Consider the following 10,230-nt stretch of genomic DNA (forward strand, 5'->3'; position numbering starts at 1 on the left):
TATTAAATTAACTCAGACTGGCAAAGCCCGACCTGCCACGCAGCATTTATAAAAAACGACAAGGGAAGAAAGAGCAGTGACACGCTGCCCACTTTGAGAAAACACAATGTGTGTGTGGGTGTGTGTGGGTGTGTGGGAGGGATGGTGGGGGGTGTCATTGCAACGTGGCAGGTTTCCACGACAACAGCCTCCCCTTCTTGTCACATCTATCCAACCAAAGAGCGGGGGGGAGGGCCTCTACTTAACCTGCTGAATTTGATTTGAAAACGTGACATTTGACTGAGGTGAACGGTGGGAAGGAAAGAAAGGGGGGAGGAGGCGGGGTTGAAGGAGCTGGGAGGAGGCGGACAGTCAATCTATGCAGTTTAGATGAGAGGAAGACGACTTGTCCCGCCTCCATCACCCAATGAGGATCGTGGGGTCACACTGATAAAGGTCACACCTGTTCTTAAGGACGATTCTTAAAAAATGAAGAGAACACATTAAAAAGTAAAGAAGAAGAAAAACTCAAACATAACTTTATAAAAACGAACAAACAAGCTAAGAGATGGACAGAAATCGTATAAACCCCCTGATGCTGGCGTGCCCTGGTTACCTGAGTGTCGTGGTAAAAAACATGTTTTTTTAAGTTAATTTTTTCTGGGGAACGTTTGTTGCTTCGTTGTTCCGTGGTGCTGCTGTTCTTTAGTGCGTGCGTGACGTGTCCCGTGACGTATCGGCCTGACATCCTTTAGCTGGTTTTACTGTTTAGTCCGTATTGGTTTTGAAGTATCCGCCTGGTTTTCCTCCCTGCATCCCTTCCGCCCCCGAGTGTCTGTTTTTTGGGGGATTGTGACACGTGATTCACAACCTGTTTTTAAGTGAGTTGCACAGGTGCTACTGAACTGGAGAGGCTTCCTATTGGTGGATTTTAACCCTCCATGGAAGGTGGTACATGTGACACACACACACGTTCACATTACATTCACGATACGTTGCATGAACACCTCGTATACATTGAACGTCTCACACAGACATACTGGAAACCCCCCCGACACACACACACACACACACACACACACTTTACCTGCGTTACATATCACACCAGTGCTAGACTGGGTCGCTTAGCATGCTATAGCGTTAGCTCGTGTTACATGTAGATCGTGTAGAAGCTGCTTCTTGGAGATTGATCTCAAGTTTTCTGGTCTTTTTTAAAATATTAAAGACACTTTCCGTGTGTCTGGACCAGTGTTGGGGAAAGAATGAAGCTTAAGAAATACATTCGTGACATTAGTTTTTATTCGGTTACTCGTCTTTTCCAGAGTGTTTCTTTGCAAATTTAATCTGAAAGTTTTTGGAAAAGGTTTAGTCTGTCAAACTAGCTAAATTCCTGTTGGCCTCTTTCACAAATATGTAGCAAATAGCAAAAATCTATCTTTCAAAATGTACAGTATTTACTGTATATCCGATTGCGTTAGCATTAGCTGTTAGCTGTGTGTCTGCACAGGAAGACAATGACTTCACTCTGCTTCTTTTTTCTTTTACACCAATGAAGCTTTGATAGAAACTAATCATTTGAAGTCAGCTAATCTGAATTTAACGTGTTAAACTTCAGCACTGCTCCAGATCGGGGGCAACACACACGTGTGCGTTACGTTCGTCGCACTAGCATGTTTTGTTTCATTAATGTGGTTTTCTGTGTTGAGAAGTAACATCAAATGTGCGTGTTGCCTTCCAGAACTAGGGGTGTGTGTGTTGAAAATGACTACACAGTATTGCGACTTTTATTTCGTGGGGGTTTAAGGAGGGAGGTTTGTCCGTGTTCAGGCTCTGTGATATGGGGGTAGGCCTACGTCTGCCCTCCGTTGAGGCCCCACGCCGGACCGTCCTGTCCACGTCACAATCACTGTCATGGTCAACAAACACCACCTTAAACTCCACTACACTCGGTGTCAAAGCAATAAAGTCAGTTTGTTATCGCTAAGTTTTATTTGACAGAAAAAAGTGTTAGCTAGCTAGCTAAACCGTGTCTAGACTGAACCCGACGTAAGAGTTGCACAGTGGACGGAGTCGTTTCATACGATATTCACGTGAAACTCTTTTATTGAAGCGTCTACTACCAAGTTACAAAATATATCTGCTTCTTTACGCTCCACTTTACAACTCTTGTTGCTCTGGGAGGCTTCGTTTTGGCCCAGAAGCTAACGTTGTTAGCGTACATTCTGTCCAACGACGCGAGGCAACGTTAGCTTCCTCGGCTAACGGTACTTTCCAGGCTGCCATGGCGACGTGTCGACACGAGGAAGCGACCGCTGCTTTGTTTGAATATGTGTGTGTGCGTGTTTTCTTGGAAGTCGTAGTAGTTGGCGCCGTTAGTTGTAGATTTCTGTGATGCCGTATTAGTCGCTAGATCAAATAAAAGAACAAGGACTTTTTTAGCTCCAGGTTTGGAGAAGAGTGAAGGTGGGAGTTTGTTTTATTTTTATTCTTTTGACTTCCCAAAACCTAACTTCTGTGTTCACCAAAGCTTAGCAAACACCCCCTAAACCCCTCCAAGCAGCAAAATCCAATAGATGTGTGTTTAAATAAATCGTCAGTAGATTTAGAATAATTTAGCACTCTTTTCTCTGCTGTTGTGTTGTCAACGTTCATGGCTTCATTCTGTCTTTCTGAGTGTTTTCTAGACTGTATAGTTCAGACACTGAAAAGGGATTAAATATCAAATCATGTTTGCACCAGGTGTCTTTGGACTCACTTTGGACTCACAGTGCTTCGTTCATCACCTGATAGTTACATCACAACGTCAGCCACGTGATATTTAGTTCAGTTTCTCGATGGTTGTCAACATGACGTCACGGTCGTCATGGCAGTGTTTTGCGATGGTTCGGCGATGTGTGAGGAATGCCGCCGTAGCACCAGGCAGCTTGTTGACACTGATGCTGTGTGTTTGTGTTGTTATTTCTGTAACGTTCCATCGGGCCTCGCCGCCATTTTCCCACGGGAAAGAAAACACGGACAAACATCCCAAAACCACGTTAAGTTTTTATTAAACAACATCTGTGAAGTTTGTCCGAGTCTTCAGTCTCCTTGTCCTTTTGTCTTCCCTCTTCCTGTTTGTGTTGTTTGGTTGTACAAAATAAAAAAGGCCACGTTGAGGATCGGGCGTCTGCGCCTTCCCTTCCCCGGAAGACCCCGCCAATCCCGTGTGTGTAATAATGATAATAATCATAAAAAAGGCATGCAAAAGCGTTGTGGAGTTTGCATGATGGTATTTTTTGTACCCCACCCCCGACCTGCCCTCCATGTCGTGCACTTTACCGCTCATCGGACCTGTCGTTGGTTAGCACGTTCGCGAACTACTACTTTCTGAATTGATTTTAAATCTAAAACGTGAAACACGTGCTGGCGTCACCTGTCAACACGTGTGTTTTATTTGTAACCTTGTTAGAACTGAACTTTTAAAGGTGTTTTGTTGAAGGAGCAGGTTGAGGTGAACTTGTTGAAAAGCGTTGACTTCAGCCATTCTGCTTCTCCCCGTCATCGTCCTCCGACCCCCCCCCCCCCCCCCACCCCCCCACGGACGTTACACACCTCCGTTACTAACTGACCTCTGTGCTGTGCATTAGTGTTGTGTTTCTGTGGGACTTTGTCCCCACAGGTCGATGAAGCGTCGACCTGTGGGCGGACCTCCACCTGGCCTAGTGTGTGTGCAGCATGCCTCCCTTCCTCTTCAGTGAAACAAGATTGGTGCATAAATGTGCGAATGTGTGTGTTGTCGAGTTTGTTTAGACGTGCGAAGCATCCGATCGCAGGTCCACGGAGTTTGCAGCCGTTTGATGAATTCCACTTTGGGTTTGTTTCATTTTTTTAAAAATTGTTGACAGATGGGACGAGATAAGAGATCCGACATATTTATAGGACGCCATCATCACTGTTATTATTATCTTATTAAAATTCAAACCAAAGCGTTTTTTGCCCCCCCCCCCCCCTTCATGTGTTCTCAAAAATATTTGCCGCTATTATCAAAGAGCACAATGCGAGTCAAGTTTACACTGAGATGTTCGTCACAAATGGTAAAAATATATAATAAGAAAACTTCAAATGCTTCCGTAATGCTACCCCCCCCAGCTAGCCAATAATCTCACACCACAACAATGATGTCTGCCTCCACACACCCTTTTTTCCTTTTCACCCGTAGATGTTAGTTTGTGGTCTGATTAGTGTAAAATAAATATGACACATAATCACCCGTTATAAAATATTAGCTTCTCCTCCACTCGAGGCATAAACGGAGACTATGGTGGTGCTTTCTTATTCTATTATGAATTGCCGTTATTTTGGTGTAATTTTCTGTACAGCTTGTTTATCAGTCTCTACGTTCACACTACGGGATCGATGGTAACCTGCAGGTTTTGAGGTTTTGCTAGCTAGCTAGCATCTAATCTTCTCTAGTTTGTGTTTAGCCATGTAAATGGGAATAATTTTAAGGTAAATTACAATGAAGCAGCTAACAACAATGCTTTGATGTAATTCAAATCAGCATTAACCTGTTTGTCTGCGGTGAGGAGAACTGCATCACCTATAATTTACAAATAATGTATAATAATTCATGATAAAATACAATACATTTCTGTTGTGCTGGTGAAGTAGAGAAAAAATATTTTACTGAGACTGGGGGAAAGAAACTGGGGGCTAACAAACATCAGCTAGTGTCCGGTGCTGTTTAGCTAGCTAACTAGCCGCTAGACAACTAGCAAGCTAACTAGCTTCCATAAAACCTCCAGTGAGCATTTTCCTGTGTGAGACAGGACTGCAGCCATGTAAACTGAAGTCACATATATAGACAAGAATATATATATATATATATCTTACATCAACATACTGCATTTCTATAATTGTGTGTGTGTGGCTGTGTACAGTTTTTGCGAGAGCGGGATGCAGGAAGCAGGAAAAATCATCCAGAGACGAGTTTTGGTTGCGACGCCAAGACTCCAAAGATTGACTTACCGTTAGCCGTTAGCAGTTAGCCGTTAGCTTGTGTGCGGAAGGTAACTGGCTGTATTGTTTCACACGTGTACTGGAAAAATTACTTTCTGTAGTTTGAGGTCATCTCAACATCAATACGCTCTGCAGTTATTTCTGCAAAATAAACTTTTTTTAGTTTGAATCAACACACACAAAGTTGAAGTTAGTCGTGCTTTTTATTTATTTGTATTTGTTAGTTTTTGTTCCTCTGTTTGTCGGACGATTTAAACTCTTCTCCTCGATGATTTTTTTTTGTCTTCCTGAAAGAACATTTTCAAAAACCAAAACCTGTTCAGAAGCTCTGCTCTGGATGACGATGACGAAATGGAAAACGTTTGTTTGTTTATTTGTTTGTTGTTTGCTTCGATCGGCTCTCGTCAGCAGGAGCAGCTCGATATTAATTGTTGTTTCTGATGATGATTTGTTTTGACACTCCAGCCATCCGTCAAACGAGACAGTATTCGGGTTTTGAATCAGTGTTTTCTTCACTTTGCGGGGAAGGTGGGAGGAGTCAGGGGAGGGTCAAGCAGGTAGACCACGCCCACATGGTCTCCTGCCATAGCAAGTAGGAAAGACACTTAAATAACATTGTTATTATCATCATTATTATTATTATTACCATAAAATGACAAATAAAAATGCAGTAATGAACGGCTTCACACAAAGTGATCACACATTAAAAACTTTAAAAAAAGGACGATTCTATAATAGCAATGATTTAAAGACGTATAAAAAGGAGTTATGTTGTCATAAATAATAGTAGTAATATTGAATATTGAATGCTCGCAATTTTGTCAAACTGAAACTGGAATCTTTGTGTTATGTAATTATTGTAAATAACTTCAAAGAGAGAAAAAATGACTTGCATGTCTATGTATAAATCTACTGAGATATCTATTCCCGTCAAAGTTGACAAGTAGTTCGATCTCTGTCCTTTTTTTTGACGCTTTTGCTTTCCCCAGTCCCAGAGGCTCCGCCCACTGGCTCCTCTGATGAAAGTGCTTCCCTCCATATTAGAAGAAGAGTTACTCGAACCCTCTCTCTCTCTCTCTGTCTGTCTGACTCGGTGTCTCTCGACCCACAGCTAGCTACTCAAACCACAAACCCAACACCTGGTCTCTTTGCTTGCCGTGTACCCCAGAGTTTAGCCCGCACCCTAACGTCTGTCAGGAAGTAGCCAGATCTCGAGATAGTCCGCGCTAACGCTAGCAGCCCTTTGATTAGCATTAGCAGCTCCAAGATGGCGGCGAATTTGAACGTTCGTTGATAAAAGTCTTCCTGCTTAGTTCCCATCATGTAGTCCTGGTCCGGTTCCTGGAGGAGGTCTTAGCTTCAGTTTCTCAAAGATGTCGAAGTGACTCGAAGGTGAAAAATCTGGATCTCAAACTGATTTTTTTCCTCGCCTTCGATGTTTTTTTGAGGAACGCGCTTCTCCCGATGTCGCCCCCCCCCCCCACCACCTCTGACTCGGGGGTCCGGTCTGCGGCCTCAAACAGGCCGACCGAAAAACACAAGCGTGCAATATTCAGAGAAACAAGGGCTTTCTTCACCATGCAGAGGCGTCATGAGCTCTCACCTCCTGCAGGAACTCCATCCACAGAATCACCCGTTAAAGGAAATAATGCACAAATGAAGACAAGAACTCTCTCTCTCTCTCTTTCTCTCTTTGTCTATCTTTCTCTCTATGGGGGGGGGGGGGGGGGGGGACACACGGCAGGACGAGAGGACGAGAGGAGCGTATGTCAGACAGAAGGACAGGGCGTCGCTCTGCAGAACAACTTTGACCGGAAAATGCAACTTGTGTCCCGTTTTCTTTGTGTGTGTATGTGTGCGTAGCGTAAAATGTAAAAGCGATCTGTCCCCCTCTTAAAAAAGATCCCGTCTCCCCCCTCCTCCCTTCTCTCGTACTGCTGTTGGCTGTTCTGTTTAGTTCATGTGACGTGCCAGTATCCCCCCCCACCCTACCCATTTACCTCTCCCCCTCCTCTCTCTCCCCCCCCTCCCTCTCTCTCTCTCTCTCTCTCTCTCTCTCTCTCTCTCTCTCTCTCTCTCTCTCTCTCTCTCTCTCTTCATGGATCTTTAAGATGACAACTCTATGCAGATGCTGTCTTTTATAAGTGTGTCAAAAATTTTAATTTAAAATAAAAATCTTTAAAAAAAAACAACCCTGACAGACATATTGAGATGACAACAAAAAATGAATAAAGAAAAGGATTGTTCAGTGTACTCTCTTTGTTTCCTGTCTCCTTTCCTTCTTGTAGAAGTTTCACAATAAGAGCCTGTGGAGCAGCTGAAAGGCTTTTATTGTGAAATATCTTGGATTCTAAAAACCAGATGAGTTCAAACATTCTGATAAAAATGAGACGATTCATTTATTTAATGATTCTGCTGTTGAAGTTTTATATACACACATGTTCTACATTTTAACAGCATATCTTTCAAGTAAGTGATGAAAGGACAAATTATTATTGTGGACAAAACTAGTATTTTATAAACTGGGATCAGTTTTGAAATAAACTTCCTTTTTGTCCTGAAACAGAAATAAAAACCGTGTTTTATTATTCTAAAAAATAGTTTTAAACAAAGTGAATCAGATTAAACTCAATCTTTTTCTGAATCAGACATTAAATGTGTTCACGAGTGTTTTCTTTAGAAGGAAAATCAAATATAGGAAATATAAATAAAGATCTTTGTGACCTGAGTAACAGCTGACATGTAACTTCCTGTTATCACTAAATATTTAATAATTATCCTCATTTGTTGCCATTTTACTTTATCTTAATATTTCCATCTTCTTAAATCTTTCATCTTTTGGTCCTTTTAGCTCTAACAGATAAATAAAGTGTATTTATCTTTAACTCTTTTTCTTCTTTATAAAAGAGCTCATCTTTTTATTTTAATTCTTTCGTCTTATATCTGATCTAAGTCTTTTTTCCTAAAGTTCCCGATGTGATTTGATTTTATAATTATTTTATGATTGACACTTGACCTGTAATAAATATTATTATTATATATTTTTATATTATGTGAAATTAGTTACCATCAGTCAGGGACTATTTTCAGCGGCGGATGAATCCACATCTGAGTATTTAAATATTCATGAATTTGAGATTTTATTAGAAACACAGACCAATCACCAAGAAGAAAACAAAACTCATCAACAGATGTCAGACACACAGGTTATGAGGTCATTGTGACATCATCAAACCAAACAGCACTATTTTGCATCCCCAAACGGAAGTGAACCGTCTGAATCTCTAACGTAACTTATCTGATTAAATCAAAGCGGGCGTCACCATGGTAACTCCCCCCAGGTAAACACTGTTAGCGCTGCCGCCATGTTGAGAGCCGTGTGGAGGCAATCGGATATATCACCTTTAAATATATTGCACTAATAAACGATGTATTACAGTTTATAATAAATCATTCAAATGAGCGATGAACACATTAATGTATCAATAATTATAATGTATATTTTTCTACTTTTATTTATTTTTTACTTTTATTTTGATGCTAATACTTTTGTACTTGTAACAGAGTATTTCTACACAGTGGTATTAGTACTTTTATTGAAGTAAAATATCCGCGTACTTCTTATTGTAAGAATAACACTACAAATGTTTTTTTTATTTCTGTATCTAATAATTCATAATTCATTATGAGAACATGTTTTTCTAGTAAATATGAAAAGGTTTTATCATAATTCTGAGATGTTTTCTTTATAATTGCAGAATTTCATTATTACCACAAAACAATCTCGGATCAATTATGAGTCATAATTATGTGAAAACGGTAGAAATGTAGTTTTTTGAGGATGGGACACAAAATGGCCGCCACAACGACTGCATCTTCACTTTTGAGCCACAAAACATCAATTTATTTTTTAAATATTTTATATATTTATAAAATATGATTAACACATAACTCTAACCCCCTCCACCATCACCACTCTCTAAAACTTGACTGCTCTTTACTTTAACTATCTAACATATAAAGAGGTGAAGAAGACGGGCAGCTTTGTCCTGCGTAGAAACAACGAACCAATCAGAAGCTCCGATTCAGACAATCAGTCATAACTATTAAATACTGAGTCTTAATTATGAGTTTGTCATTCATACGTTGTATCCTAATTATTAAACATCATCTTACGATAAAAGAAACAAAGTGACTATTCATTTCTCATAATTATGAAATGTTATCTGATAAGAGTTTTTCATTTTATAACATGAAAATGTTTCAGATTTCATATAATGATAAGGAGATAAGGATTAAATCATTTTGAGACTTTTGAGAGACAAAAGGATTTTGAATCTTCGGAAATCTTCAGATCCTCTGCGGACCATTGGGCAGCCTGTCGGTGGTACGGATTGGACCTCTATTTCATGAAATATCATTTTGTAATTCATAGTGTGATTCGGTTTGTAACTGCATTTGCTTTTGTTAGATATCAAATGCCTTTTGATTTGAACTTGAACCAGCTGGTTCGGCCTTGTTTAGCTGACGGACGAAGGAGCAGAGAGGGGGGGGGGGGCTATTTTCCCTTTGTTGAGACATTCTGAACATAACAGTGTCAAAGAAGAAGAAGAAGACAGTTTTTATCGACTGCAGTTTAAAAACACTGAGTGTCTTCGTGTTCGTCCACTTTGACGTCCTGTAGGTCAGTTCGTCTTCAGCATCTCCCTTGTTACTGGTTAGCCTTTGTGCTAACGGTACTGGGTTAGCCTTTGTGCTAACGGTACTGGGTTAGCCTTTGTGCTAACGGTACTGGGTTAGCCTTTGTGCTAACGGAACTGGGTTAGCCTTTGTGCTAACGGAACTGGGTTAGCCTTTGTGCTAACTTTACTTGGTTAGCCTTTGTGCTAACGATACTAATTAGCCTTTCTGTGTACGTTACTTGTCAGGATTTATGCTAACATTACTGCTTGTAACATTAGTGGTTAGCACTTTTGTTAACTTTGTTGGGTTAGGTTTTTTGCTAACATTACTGGGTATTGCTAATTACTGGGTTAGCGTGCTGAGCAGCCACTCTCACTCGTTCTTTTGCTCGATGGGTGTCACTGTCGTTGAAATAAAAAATAAAACAAGTTGTGAAATCAGTTTTCTCAACAATCTAACTGGCTGTCAGTGAAACAAAGAACAATTTGAAGCTCTGTGATGTTTGTTAGTAAAATGCACCCTGGGAGTCGTAGTTAAGGTTTTTTCTGAAATAACTCTTCACTACTCTGT

Source organism: Anarhichas minor, unplaced genomic scaffold, assembly GCF_050575085.1.
Source record: "Anarhichas minor isolate MPS153535 unplaced genomic scaffold, ASM5057508v1 ptg000129l, whole genome shotgun sequence".
In the NCBI taxonomy this organism is placed as follows: Eukaryota; Metazoa; Chordata; class Actinopteri; order Perciformes; family Anarhichadidae; genus Anarhichas; species Anarhichas minor.